We start from the raw sequence: 15,505 nt of genomic DNA on the forward strand, positions 1-15,505 counted from the left end.
TCACTCCTTCTTTAAAAGGGGAACAAGAATACCCTTGGCAGGGAAGAGAGAGGCAAAGATTAAAACAGAGACTGAAGGAACACCTATTCAGAGCCTGCCCCACATGTGGCCCATACTTATACAGCCACCCAATTAGACAAGATGGATGAAGCAAAGAAGTGCAGACTGACAGGAGCCGGATGTAGATCGCTCCTGAGAGACACAGCCAGAATACCTCAAATACAGAGGCGAATGCCAGCAGCAAACCACTTAACTGAGAATAGGACCCCCGTTGAAGGAATCAGAGAAAGAACTGGAAGAGCTTGAAGGGGCTCGAGACCCCATATGTACAACAATGCCAAGCAACCAGAGCTTCCAGGGACTAAGCCACTACCTAAAGACTATACATGGACTGACCCTGGACTCCAACCTCATAGGTAGCAATGAATATCCTAGTAAGAGCACCAGTGGAAGGGGAAGCCCTGGGTCCTGCTAAGACTGAACCCCCAGTGAACTAGACTGTTGGGGGGAGGGTGGCAATGGGGGGAGGGTGGGGAGGGGAACACCCGTAAGGAAGGGGAGGGGGGAGGGGGATGTTTGCCTGGAAACCGGGAAAGGGAATAACACTCGAAATGTATATAAGAAATACTCAAGTTAATAAAAAATAAAAATAAAAAAAAGAATTGTCAGAGACCCAGGGTGTCTGTGAGTTAATGATATATGCACTAATGGATTTGCTTACAGACACATGCAGGTACAGAGGTGACACATTATAGGAGCCTTGAGCTACAATAGAACAAACCATCCTGGGGAAAGTAGATGGCTCAGATGTTACACAGAAGTGACTGACTAGCTGACAGAACAATGAGATATGACAGGATGTAACACTGATGGCAACATCTTTGGTGGCCACTACCATGAAACAGCTTTGCCAGTACAGACTGATGCCTGGAATCAAATACTACATAAAAACAGTAAAACATGGAGCCAACTAAGGGAAGTTTCAAACAAAATCCATTTCTAAACGCAAATATTCCAGGAAAGCCGCACTGAAGAACACTTTCCTTTGGGACTGGCACACACCATGTTTGCAAATTGCCAACTAGCACTTACCTCTACTTACCCTAATACACAAAACAAGATGCTTAGAACACCAGAATAAAAATACAGTCTCCATTGCACATAGAAGTGAGTCTACCTTTAGCTGGCAAACGTTTCTGTTGATAGGTGTGACCAGAATGTCACTCCATGAACAGATGGCGAAAGTGTGTCCATTTCACCAACAGTGCATTACATGGTTCTTTGTATCCCAATCAATCAATCAAAGCACAACACAGGAGCGGTGGCTGTGCGCTCCTTTATTTGCTTTGCAGTTTAATCTGTGAAGTGTCAATATGCAATTACAGCATAGGCATTAATGCTGCACAGTACCATTGCTACTAACACTTCACAAATGTCTAAGTGGTCAGAATAAAATCCTAAGCTTATGAAAATAGAGAAATACATGGAAACAGTGCAAAAATCCTGATGTCTGTAGGAACATTAAGGCAAATGGAGATGATAGTAGGGGAAATAAGTCTGTCTCAGACACCATCTTTCTTTTTTTTTATTTATGTAAATTTAAATTTTTTTTATTAACTTGAGTATTTCTTATATACATTTCGAGTGTTATTCCCTTTCCCGGTTTCCGTGCAAACATCCCCCTCTCCCCTCCCCTTACTTATCGGTGTTCCCCTCCCTATCCTCCCCCCATTGCCGCCCTCCCCCCAACAGTCTACTTCACTGGGGGTTCAGTCTTAGCAGGACCCAGGGCTTCCCCTTCCACTGGTGATCTTACTAGGATATTCATTGCTACCTATGAGGTCAGAGTCCAGGGTCAGTCCATGTATAGTCTTTAGGTAGTGGCTTAGTCCCTGGAAGCTCTGGTTGCTTGGCATTGTTGTACATATGGGGTCTCGAGCCCCTTCAAGCTCTTCCAGTTCTTTCTCTGATTCCTTCAACGGGGGTCCTATTCTCAGTTCAGTGGTTTGCTGCTGGCATTCGCCTCTGTGTTTGCTGTATTCTGGCTGACACCATCTTTCTTATTGTCTATATGCCTTATTTCATATGTTCATAGAGAAACATAGAACCAAGGGTGCACCTATGACACAGTGAAAGTAAATCTGCCTAGGGTGATAAAGGAGACCAATGGACCAAGTAAGAAATGAGAAGGCAGAACAGTGTGAAAGATGGGGAAATATTGTGTAATTCAGTACACAATATGTATTAGTATGAAAAATTTGTAAAGTAAAGCAAAAACTTTCAAATGAAAATTACATGGCCCATTTTTAACTTGCAGCCCTATGACTATCACTAAAGAATAATCAGTGATCATTCCAGTGGTTCTAAGCTAGTAAGCAGTTTATAAGGAAAAAGCAAATCAGAGCCATTTACATTTATTAAGTTCCATAAAAAACTTTTAAAAAATGCTTTAAAAACCAAATCCTTATGTTCTAGAGAAATGCTTTAGCTAGTAAGATGTTTCTTATGCACTCATAAGTAACTGAGTACAGATCCCCTGCAACCATGCAAAAGGTAGGCATGGGGCAGGCAATGCAGCCCAAGTACTGGGCGACAGGGACAGATGGATCCTGGAGCTCCCTGGCCAGCCAGTCTAGGTGAACTGGTGGACAAAATGGTGACAACTAAACAAATGGTAAAAAGGAGGAATTTTATACCATGAGACTTTCTGCAACAGAAAGACAGTACACACACACACATGTACACGCATGCACACACACACACACACACACACACACACACACAACGTGCGTGCACACACAACTAGCTAAATTCTCAGTGTACTAACTTCTATCACTATCCTACTATATCCTACTATTTTGATTCTGTAAAATAAAAATGAATGATGCAGTAATACAAGAGATAACTTAGGAATATATTTCTACTTATAATAACTAAAAATAAAAACAGCTGAAATTATATTATTAATGCACCTATACATGTAGTAGTGAAAACCTACAAAGAAAATTCTGGTAACCTACCTTGAAGAAAGAGACGATGAAATACCAGCCTCAAGGATACATCTTTAGTACCTCGGTACCTTATAATATTGCCTAGTATTAATTTTTCATCAAGTTGTCATTTTCTCTGACATTTGGTTTTATTAATCAAGGCATTTATCATTAATTTGTAGAAAATATCGTAATTAAGCCAAATAAAATAAAATCCTTAAAAGGTTAAAATTAGAAAGCAGGTGAATTAGAACTCTGACATTACTAGTTGACATACAGGAGCTTTTTGGAAGTAAGGGAGACAAGTTTTTTCAGAGTTTGGTGTCTCAATCTTGGGGCTGGTTGGTTTTTAAAAATGTTATAAAGATTTGATTTAAAGCTGTCTGACAGTTTTGACATTCAGGTGAACGTACTGCTGCTGCATTTGGAACAATTTGCATATCCCACTGCTAAACGAAACGTTTGAGGTGTGCACTGGTGTAAAGAAATTAAAAACAAGCTATCACACATGCTTAAGTGTATGTATTCACAAACTGATGGTTGGATCACACTACCCCAACCCCCTCTATGTAATCTGTGATTTACTCCTCTATAATAAATTACCCTAGCATGTTATTCTCTCTGGAAGATCTAACCATGCATGTAAGAAGCAAAGTAATTACAGCCCCCTCTTGTCTAAGAAGCTTCTCTCAAGCCCTACAAGCTCTTTATACACAATGCAGCAATACAAGTCTATTGTAACTTCTTGCCTGCAATTCTGGACTTGTGTATCTGAAGCTGTTAAATGTCATCTGAACAGTTTGGATGTTTCCAATGAAAGCATTTTTATCTCTCTCCTATCATAAGTTATAAAGCTATTCCTGAGCACAAATATATTGGTACTTTCTGATTTTGAGTCAATATGCCTACTTAGAGAAAGGGCAAGGTTTACAATAAGAAGAATTCAAACTAATAAAAACGAGAAGCATAAAACATTTCTATGTAGAGAAAGTAGGATTAAATAGCAACAAAGTATGATTAAATATTGTGAGATGGCAGGAGGTTTTTGTTTCACTTATAATTATATATTATTTTGAGGTAGATATTGTTAAAGGGCAATCAAGAAAAAGTTTATGTAGTAAATCCATGGCCTTGAAAATAATAAAGCATGTCCAAGAAGATAAAACCCATGGAAAAACATCACTGACTATTACCTTCAGTCTTCAGAGTTGCAAAGGGCAATTCAAACACTCCATTCATTTATCTATAAAAAATAAATACTTAAAATTAGTAATCATTCAAGAAACCATTTGCATTTACATTAAGGTCTTCATGATTAGCTTTGAGAAGAATGTAGGTGACTTCATGAATTCTAATATTTCTAGTTTTAAAAAAATAAGAAAACATAATCAACTGAAAACATCTAGTACAGATTCTCAGTAAAACATGTCACATTCAACGCAAAGCACTATGTGTACATATCTGAAAAGTACAGGGCAGAGTCAATAGGAACTTTCTAAAATTATAGTAACAATAAGTTTTAAATTTTAATATTTTGAACGGGTGTGCAGGTAGGTCTTCAAATGTGCACACATGAACACATTTGTCTGTAAGCAAGAAGACAACTTTTGGTATCATCCTCAGAAATGCCACCATTTCTGACCAGGATGTTGAGGGGCTTTTGTAAACAATATGCTATGTATTACAATAAAAAAAAATTTAGCCAAAAGCAATTCTACAATTAAAATTGTGTCTTTGGAAATCGATCTTTCTAAATTTGCTATATAATCCCTATGATGACATTTATGTCATCCTCCTTTGAGACAAGGTCTCTTATTGGCCTGAAGCTCACCAATTAATATAGCATGGCGGGCCAGCAAGGTACACTCTTTTGCATCCCCAACACTGAGATTACAAGGATATACCACATCTGGATTTTTGCATTTATGCTACAGAACAAACTCTAGTCCCTCCACTTGTACATCAAGCACTTTACCAATTGAACCATCCTTCGAGCCCCGTATATTAGTATAAGCAGAATTTGTGAATATTTGTAATATATGACAGATTGACAAGTGACGGTGAGTTAACTAGTATATAAGGATAATATCGAGATATCATTAAAATGGTCAATGAGGATAAAAATGTTTGCATAATCACAGATAATTAAAAGAAAAGAAAAATTAAATGAGTGGAAAGACAGGAAGTAGCAAAGACAACGTGGCCAATGGAGCTTCCCATCAGGCCTAAGACAAGGACAGGAATAGACATACAAATGGATGTCTTGTTTCCTTTAAAAAGTCTCTTCTGCTCTTTTTGCTCTTTCTTCTCTTCTCTTCCCTGCTCTTCCCCTCTTCCCATTTGTCCCTTCTCTCCCCATTCCCCTCCCCATTCCTTCCATGTGCTCATGGCCGGCCTCTACTTCTCCCCTCTTCTATTCTTCTCTTGTTAAACCTCACCACATGGGAAAAATCTATTTATTTACCTGTGTGAAATTTTTGTTTGTAATATATGTGTGCCATGTACACACATGTGCAGAGATCAGAGAACATCAGATGTCCTACTCTATCACCTTCTGATTTATTTCCTTGAGACAGTCTCTCATAAATTTAGAGTTAGGATGATGGCCAGAAAGTTTAATCTCGTCTCTAGCCTGCACAGAGCTGAGGGTTACAGTAGTCAATGGCTGTAGCTAGCTTTTCATGTGTTGCCAGAGATCTGATTGGGCCTACATGCTTGCATATCATGTACTCTTACCTCTGGAGCCATCTCCAAAGCACCTGAAGAAGACACTTCTAGATGCCTTTCTAACCACATGCATATTGATAATATAGACTGAAAGCAGAGACTGGAGCTAAAGCAAGCAGGATGTTGAGGGGCTTTTGAAAACAATATGCTATGTTTCATAATAAGAAAATTTAGCCACAAGCAATTCTCCAATTAAAATTATGTCCTTGGAAAGCGATCTTTCTAAATTTACTATGAAATTTCTATGATGACCTTGATGTCATATTTACTAATAATCTCCACAGAGACTCAGTCATTTCAAGTCTCAAAAGCAGTTTTGCTGATGGAAATGCATTACATAAACATAAGCTAATCCTATAAGCCAGTATATCTACAATGAAGACTCCTTTTATAAAACTCTTAAGATTGGAATTGGCTGGATCTTTAATATGCATATGTAACATTATTGCAAACAGATACAAAGAATGGAACAATAAATAACACCAGCAAAATACAAGATACCCAAGTCCTGGCTGTACTAACATATAAATGGAGTCAAGCAAAGGAAAACAACGATGTCATTACTTTCAGGGAACATGAGCAATGTCACAATCCCTCTACAGCAGCAGCCTTAGGAAACACTGCAGACCAGATGCAGGATAAGATGAGAACCAGTCATAATACGAACAGAGGATGATGAGGACAGAAGCCTATGGGGTCAGGGATTAGATTGCAAAATGATCCAGAAATGACCTTGCGGAAAATTATGTTGGCTACTATGTGATATGCTATAAGAGTAAGTTTTATTTACTAGTTACTATTTCTCACCCTCATTAGAATAAGATAGGGCCACTATCTTCTTCATACACCATAAATGGTATCTGCTGGATGCTAGATGATCACTGCATTTACTAAATAAAAGAGTGAGCAACCTGACCAATGTACGAACCATTCATATCTATATCTAAATACAAATAAGACATATAGGGCCTGAAGAATTATATACTAATTTAAGCGTTTCCCTTTGGCAACCCTAAACTCCTACAATTGAAAGTTTACCAGTAATACTTATTTCAAATAATAAATATGCAAGCAAAATATTAGATTTATGACAGTCAAAAAGAACATCTCAAGGAAGCAACGCTGAGAGCTACATGAACTCTATTTTCACAGGTTTGGAAAAGAAGTTTCTTAAAAAGGGTTATAATAGGGAAAAACCTAGATGGTTAAGAAAAGGAGTAAAAACATATATCTCAGAGTAGCCTGGCTGCTGCCAGATTGAGTCATGGCAAACATTATCCTCCTTAATACTATGACTAGCACACAGCAGGCTGGCTGCTCATTAGCTATTATTTTTATATTGCTATTTTTATCAATTGCGGATTTCTTCAGTAGATAAGCCTGTCGAATGTATTCATTTTTATCTTCTCTGAAATTCTTTAAATAGTGTCTAACAAGAACTCCATAAACATTTACAGAACTGAAAAGAAGACAACTATTATCACTTAATTAATTAGAAAACATAAACAGACTATGAGTATATAAAAAAGTCACCACATTTCATACGCCTGAGTCAATCTAACCAGTATTATATAATAATTAATCTTCCCAAGACTTATAAAAAAGTTAAAAAGTAAAAAAAAAAAATGGCTAGGGCAAGGAAGTCAGGAATCCAAATAGTAAGAGTTAATCAGAAAAGATAAAATGAAATTGTCAATATTAAGCTAGTATCCTGTTCATTTAAATACTATATCTACCTTTATCTGATAAACACAATTTTCTCGAGCACAAGGGCTGCTGTACAATGTCTACTTCGTTTAAGTAGTCACAGCACCACCACAGGCTTGCTTAGAGCAAATATTTTTTCTTAGAAACATCTTTATTGAACTAAATCTACAATTATCTATCATGAGCAGCCCAGGGCTTTTGCTGTGAATTGTTTGTTTGCTGCACTGGGAACTCAACTTAGGGACCCACACATAAGCTACCACTAAGCTACAGCCCACCCTTTATTTTACTTTTGTTGTCAGACAGAGTGCCACTAAACTGCCCAGGCAGGCCTTGAACTCAGGTACTTTTGCCTTACTCAGAGGTATCCTAGATTACAGTCCAGTGCCACTAAACTTAGAAACAGTCTTAAACAATTAGACAAGAGATGGATAGATATAAAATCCAAATTTCAATGGAATAAATATCTGAGTTCCATGGCAAACACATATAGAATGAAGCAGGTTTTCACAAAGACCGAAAAGCAGGGTATGAGAACAGCATCAGTAGCACATGGCCATTACAGCATATTGACACCAGACAGTATCTCCAAAGATATGAGAAGCAAATTCTCCATACTCCAGGGCAAATCCACCACAGACTTTTAGGCATACAGTGGTATGGAAACAAAATGTGTCAATTTTGCACATCAGATCAAAAAAAAATGCTTTTCAATACTTATCATGCCAGTACATCTGGTACAGCGCCTAACCACATCAAAGAAGCCTCTTTCCTTTTTCTTTTTAGTAGACAGAGGCAATTACAGAGAATCACAGTTGGGGAAAGTGCAGAGAATGAGTGGCTGAGGAGTGTGCTCCCTCAAATGAGATCTATAGCATAACTCCTACACCCGACCCAAGGCTGAGGGAGCACTGAAAGCGGGCAGATGAATTGTAAGAGGCAGAGAGCCAAGAAGACTGATGAAAATCTTGTCTTCTGGAACTCTTAGTGGCTATAGTTGCCTACTCAGACCGCAGAGGAATACACCAATCAATGGCCCAGCATAGATTAGGAAAAGGTTCACAGTGCACAAGACTTACCCCAGGAGCTACAAGCATGCTAGGAACTCTATGACTACCATAGGAAGGAGAGTCAGTTTTCTTCAGGGACAACCTCTCTAACAGGTTGTCTATGCCTAAGTGTCCAGCCTACAGTCATGTGCATACAGTTAAAAATTAATTGAAATTAATTGAGTAGAGGGGTGTCTGTAGGGATGGGGGATAAGAATTACAGAAGAGAACATGAATTTGAGATGGATTTGTGGGCAAATCTAGAACAATTTTAAACCAGCATCATGACTGCTCTGGCAAGGTCGAATATCCAGCTGGAATGCAGACACACACCTTTAATCCCTCTGACTAAATACAAACCTTTAATCCCTCTGGCTGGTCTTTAGTACACTCCTTAAATCTCAAATAAACATCAAACATTAATCTACCTGAGCAGGAAAGTAATAAATCATAGAAAGACTTGACATAATAGGCCAGAGATAGGATATACCTAACTCTCAAGACAAGACCCAATCACTACTTAAAGGGAAGAGACAGGGAGAGAGAGGAGTTCATTTTGGTTCAGTTGAGTTCAGAATGGTTCAGTCTCTGGAGCTTATAGGCAGCCTTTCCTGGCAGAGCAATTCAGTCAGAAGACAAAAGAAGCCAAATTCAATCAGTCAGTTTAGAGCAAAGTTTGAGACACAACAGCTAAGTTGATTCAGCTAGCCAACGTTCAGAAAGAGCTAGAAAAAGTGAATGTATTCAGCAGGAAGTCTGACAGGTGAAACATTCTAAGCCTAGGCTTGTTGACAGCAGCAGGAAGGTAGAAGATTAGTTGTATGGAAGCTAGAGGCCGCTTTCAGGCCTAGGCCTAGGGATAGTAGACAGAAACTCTCTAAGCTCAGCCCAAACTATGCATTTGTAAAGCATAGTATGGTTTTGGGTATGGTTCTCATCCTTTCATCTGAGTAAATAAAACTGATATTTACAAGCAAGGACAAGGACAGAGATTGGGAGGAGAAAGTTGGACATGATTATGATTATTAGTATGGTTTATATTGAAGTATAAAAGTCTAAAATTTTTAGGACACAGAAAAAATTTAAAGTCAAATGGAGTTATAGTTTCCCATAATGATGGGCTCTTAGATGGAGGCAATCATTTTGGTTTTAAATATTAATGTACAATACCACAGAAATGGAATAAGTCATATAGTTGACTTGAAGAATTTTTTCACAGTAGCGGTCCAGCTGAGCCCTGTAGCAAGGGTATAGAAATCATAACAAATCCACTGGGAGAGACTTCTATGACAATACCAAAGCCATTGCTTTGAGCCAATTGAACTCACTATCAGGCACCATACATTTTCGACATAGAGGGACAAAGTTCAAAGGATTATTTATATACCACTGTTTTCAAACCCTCAAATCCAACTGACTTTCATTCTTTCCTCCTTGTCTCTTAAAAGCTCCTTTTGCTGCACTGTGCAGCACTGCTCTGTTTGTTTTTATTCTCCAATAGCAGAAGTCCTTAAATAAATTCTTAAAAACCAACATACCAACAAATAAATAAATTAAATCTCAATGACTATAAAGAGTACACAGACTAACCTGCTTAATTATTAACAGGTAAACAGAATACACTTCTGAATTATTTATTTAATTGCCTTCAAAGAAATTTGTGAATTTAGAGTATGTGCCCTTTCTAAGAACCCAAAGAATAATTATTTAAAAATATTTAAGTCATTTTAATAATACAAACTTAAATGTATCAAATATGCTTAAATATTTTCATAAGTACTTAAGAGTAGAAGGCAGTTTTCAGATTTCAAACATTACTAAAATTCCTTGTCCTGTGGCTATCCCTAATCTTTCATATAATTTATTTCACAAGCGTTGAGCAAAATGAATACAAGTATTTAGTGTTAAAGTTACATTAAACTGATTGAGAAGGGTTTGGAAACAATCATTTATAAAGCACTCATTTCAAAACAAGCTGTGAGAAAGATTATAAAATGAGAAAATGTTAAAACAACATTGAAACTGTAATAAATGAAAAATAAAAATTAGTAGACAAAATTACATAAAATCACCACTTTCCTTGGCAATGCCAGATCAGTGAGTGAACAGACTGAAGAATGGCTGCTTCTGCACACAGAGAACACTGATTTCCTAGGAAGATGGTTAAGCTGTCTACTTATACTGGAAGTAAAAAATTTTTAAAGTTTTCTTGTGATCCATTCTATTGAAGTCTGAGATACTCTGTTGCCACCTCTGCTTTGGTAATTGGGGCTGGCATGGTTACTATTTACTCCAAACACTTACATTGCCTTCACAGCATATCTTACTTAATCATTTGGGGTGGGGAGTTATAAGAGAAAAGAAATAAAAACCAAAGACATGTTTTTCAAGACAAAAGTGCATGTAATCATAAAACTGTGTTCTGGTAAATCCAAAAATTAAATGATGACAGAAAACGTATTAGCTGTCCCTTCTTTAGGCTCTGTGCAAGTACTTTTACTTCTTTCAGACTCACAAACCCTCTAGAGGGAGCAAGTATCATCACTCCCACTTGATTGGGGTAAACAGAGCTAAGAGGGTAGACAATCGGCTAAAAGACATTCCTCTATCAGGGTTCTTACCTAGTGTGATTGTGAAGTTCACTCTTATGGGCCATATATTACACCACATGAATGAGTTAATGTTCTCTGCAGACTTCTTTTGGATTTAACAAAAGTTTACCTCTATACTAACAATGGAAGAAGAACTCATAGCAGTTTCCCAGGTAAATTCATTAGGGGCATTGTAAATTGTTACCAAGCTGGTACCATATTTGACCCTGACGGTTGTATACCATTATAAATTTGTCATAGTGCTCCAGATGGAAAAAGAAGATACCATATCAATAACTGTGGAAGCAGACAATAAAACTGACCACATAATATCCTTTCTGGAAATTGTTCTGAAGGGGCAGATTATCAAATGATGTACATCCTAAAGACTAGTCAAGGAATAAAATGAATGCACAATCTTATAATGAAAGTTACCTGCCATTATTAATTTGTCTGAAGAAATGTACAGTGTATAGGATTTTTCCATTTTTCTAGCCTTACATAGTATCAATAAGATAAAATAAAATATTAAAGTTCAAAGCATGGTTACTGAAAGCAGGCAAGTTGTATCAGGGGTCAGAGCGTCCAAATGTGAGTACTTCCTTGGCATATGCTGCACCCTGACAGACTGCTCCCAGAGAACAACCAATCCTTAACACATATTTTGTCTCGAGTGTATTAGCCTTTATATATTGAGTAGATCCCTAAAGAGCAGAGGCTGATACCAAAAATAAATAAATCACATCCTTAAGGTTTAGAGGATCTACCCATAAAATTCAATCCACTTTGAATTGCATTAATTGCATTTCTCACTACATATAAATGCAAACAAGCAGATACCAGCAAGCCACAAATATATAAGGGGAAAATGGAACAGAGCATGCAAAACTCTAAAAAACAAGACACGTAAGAGCAAAAAGGATCTATGGAAAGCAAGTGAATGAACCGACATATGACAACGTAACGAAGATCCCTGATAAAGGAAGTGGGTTCTTCTATATCCAGCAAGGAGGCATCAGGAAGTACTTAAAGAATAAGAATTTCATATTTTTCCATCTTTATTAAATTGGATATTTCCTATTTACATTTCAAATGCCATTCCCCTAGCCCCTCCCCCTCCCTTTCTATATGGGTGTTCCCCTCCCCATCCTCTCCCTATTACCGCCCTCCCTCCAAGAATCCAAAATGTGACTGAGATGAAACTATAGGTAATGTGTTGAATTAAACTAATTAATTTTCCATGCATATGTTTTAAGGCTTAATTGTTTCCTATATTTTTATGTTAAAAAAAACCCTCTGAACATTTTCTGGTTCAAAATTAATTTCCTTTTCATGGCCCCAGTTTTCCGTCTTCTACCATTTCTGAAATTCCTTCTCTTTATAGTCTCTTTCCCTAGAAATGTACAACAGGGACTCTTAACCAGACCTAGTTTTGCTCTCTGCTTTTGACTTTTTCTTTCTACTAATGTAGAGCCTCATCCTTGTACTTCTAACAGTGTTGATCTAAACACACCATTTTCCATATACCATCCTATCTTCTTACAATGTGTGTGTGTGTGTGTGTGTGTGTGTGTGTGTGTGTGTGTGTTGCCTCTATAAAGTTGACATTACTTGAGACTGTGGGCTTTGTAATGATTGTTAGCCACCTGAGTCTGTCCCACTAACAGTCCTAACTTTCTTGTTAAATACTATAATAAATAAACAAACAAACAAACAAAGAGTCAGGGTTTCAACTGTTATGATAAAACATCACAAGCTTAAAAGAAGCTATTTGCTAACCTGTTTTCTCTACAGGTTCTCCCAGGACCACCTGCCCAAGGGTAACACCTGCAATGGGGCTGGGCCTTCCAACATCCATGACTAATTAAGAAAATATCCCACAGGTTTGCCCACAGCCAATATGATGATATTTTCAGAACTGTAGTTCCCTCTTCTCACAGAACTTTTGCCAAGTTACGAAGAAAAGAAGCAGAAATAGGAGAAATGTCCATAGTAACTTCTTTAATCTGTATTCTCACTATCGCCACCCCAGCTTTCCTTGAATGCCCAGTTTCTTTAAATTTTCCTCTTCACTCACTATAATCTGGGTAAAAGTCTGATTCAATCAGATGTAAGATGCAGTCAGTGTCTTTATAATGATGTTTGGTCTTAGGACCAAAGAAGAAGTACTAATACTGAATACCCTGAAGGTGGGTTTAAATACTTTTCTTCCTTTACTCTTCCCTTATTTTTATCTGTACTAGGCAGGACTTTACTTTCATTCATGATTAATTTACAAATAATTAATTTAGTAACTCAATTTTGTTCAGATACACCAACATTTCTGTTTATAGACTATTAATCAATTATTTGAAAATCTAGAAAAACATAAACTAATCTCATGCCTTTTTACAACTAACACTCTCACACAGCCCAACATTCCTAAATTTACACACACACACACACACACACACACACACACACACACACACACACATTGACATTAAGGACAAAACAGAAATCAGACTGGGAAAAGATCTTCACCAATCCTATATCCAATAGAGGGCTATTATCCAATAAATACAAGGAACTCCAGAGAACTGAATAACCCTATTAAAAAGGGGGTACAGAGCTAAACAAAGAATTCTCAGCTGAGGAATATCGAATGGCTGCCAACTACCTAAAGAAATGTTCAACATCCTTAGTCATTAGGGAAATGCAAATCAAAATAACCCTGAGATTCTACATCATACCAGTCAGAATGGCTAAGATCAAAAACTCAGGTGACAGCAGATGCTGGCGAGGATGTGGAGAAAGAGGAACACTCCTCCATTGTTGGTGGGATTGCAGACTGGCACAACCATTCTGGAAATCAGTCTGGAGGTTCCTCAGAAAATTGGACATTGAACTGCCTGAGGACCCAGCTATACCTCTCCTGGGCATATACCCAAAAGATGCCCCAACATATAACAAAGACACGTGCTCCACTATGTTCATAGCAGCCTTATTTATAATAGCCAGAAGCTGGAAAGAACACACAGACACACAGAGTGACACAGACACACACCACCACTACAACCACCACCACCAGCAAAAACCTTTTCCTATAATTCCTGCATGTTATAATCTTTATCAGCCACTCGTGTGGCTTTGAACTTGCTCTTCTGAAAGACCCTTCTTGATCACTCTCTAATAGTTCCAACCTTCTCAACATTCAGTTATCAACTGAAACAGAACCAAGGAACTTTACCCTTCTACATAACTTTTGTTACCCAATGCACTTCTAAGTTCCTTCTCTACTTTCTAGATTATTACTACCATTTTTAAAAATCACAAACTTATTCACTGTCTAGCTCGCTTATTAGAGATGCCATCTATCTTGTTCATTGCCTATTCACTTGCCCCTGGATGTCATGCCTGGCACATAGTAAGCACTCAAATACCTGAAAAATGAATAAATGAATACATAAAAGTTATTAGGACATTAATATTCAAGTCATAAAAACTTATTAAGCACCTAAAATGCATAAAGTAATTTTTTAGTTAATCTTAGGCTGATGAATGTACTGCCCTTAATATGAGAGAAAAGTCCAAGATTAATTTGAGGGAAAAAAATAGAATGCTATAGAATTAGACCCAAAATGACTTGACATATAAAAAGAACAAGCATTATTTCTCTCAATCATCCTTCCTTCCACATTCCCCACTACACTTCTAATATGTCACCACATCCTTTTATGATGCCAAAGAGAATTGTTGAATGAAAGTGAAAAAAAGAGCAATAGGAGTGACAATCATTTCACACCTTTACTAAAAAATGATACATCAATTCTCACGAAACATGGAAGGCTTGGGGTGTTGTACCACACAAATTCAGCTTTTCCTGTATATAACACACAGATATAATATTTTCCCCCAGACTTTATGTTGATTCATATGTTCCAACAACCTGAGATACGAGTCTCCTGAACCATACAATAGCAACCTTTTTCTGTAAGAGACCAAATGACAACTGTAGGCTTTTTGGTCATACAGTTTTGTTTTGTTTTGTTTTGTTTTCTCAGCTCCTCAACCACCATGATAGTATGGCAGTAAAACCATAGACAAATGATTATGGCTGTACCCTAATACAATTTCATTTATAAGAAACAAGACTTCGATTGAACATATCAGTGAGTAATCCAGAAAAGACAGGAAGATTTAGAATCAGACTTTAATTATATTGGGTTCAGGAAAGACCTATTGTAGAAACTCAACTTATGTCTTATATAAACTAGAGAGTGTGTGTGTGTGTGTGTGTGTGTGTGTGTGTGTGTGTGTGTGTATGGAGAAGGTTATGGGGTGCCTAGATCCCTAGATCCCTTAGGGTACACCTTAGGGTATGTTTGTACAGGCTGCCTAATCCAGCAATCAAGTTATTAATTGGTACCACCATTTTCTACTCTCCGTGCTACCTACAACA

The 15,505-nt window shown here is 37.5% G+C and overlaps 1 protein-coding gene across 1 annotated transcript in view; it reads right to left on the reverse strand.

The window, feature by feature from the left end:
* Zbtb20 (zinc finger and BTB domain containing 20) overlaps positions 1–15,505 on the reverse strand; it is a 739,052-nt gene that overhangs the window by 616,030 nt on the left and 107,517 nt on the right. The window contains 1 exon segment of the mRNA NM_001105880.3: positions 4,184–4,233. The gene's annotated coding sequence lies outside the window, so the exon portion shown is untranslated.

Source organism: Rattus norvegicus, chromosome 11, assembly GCF_021556685.1.
Source record: "Rattus norvegicus strain SHRSP/BbbUtx chromosome 11, alternate assembly SHRSP_T2T, whole genome shotgun sequence".
NCBI classification, from domain to species: Eukaryota; Metazoa; Chordata; class Mammalia; order Rodentia; family Muridae; genus Rattus; species Rattus norvegicus.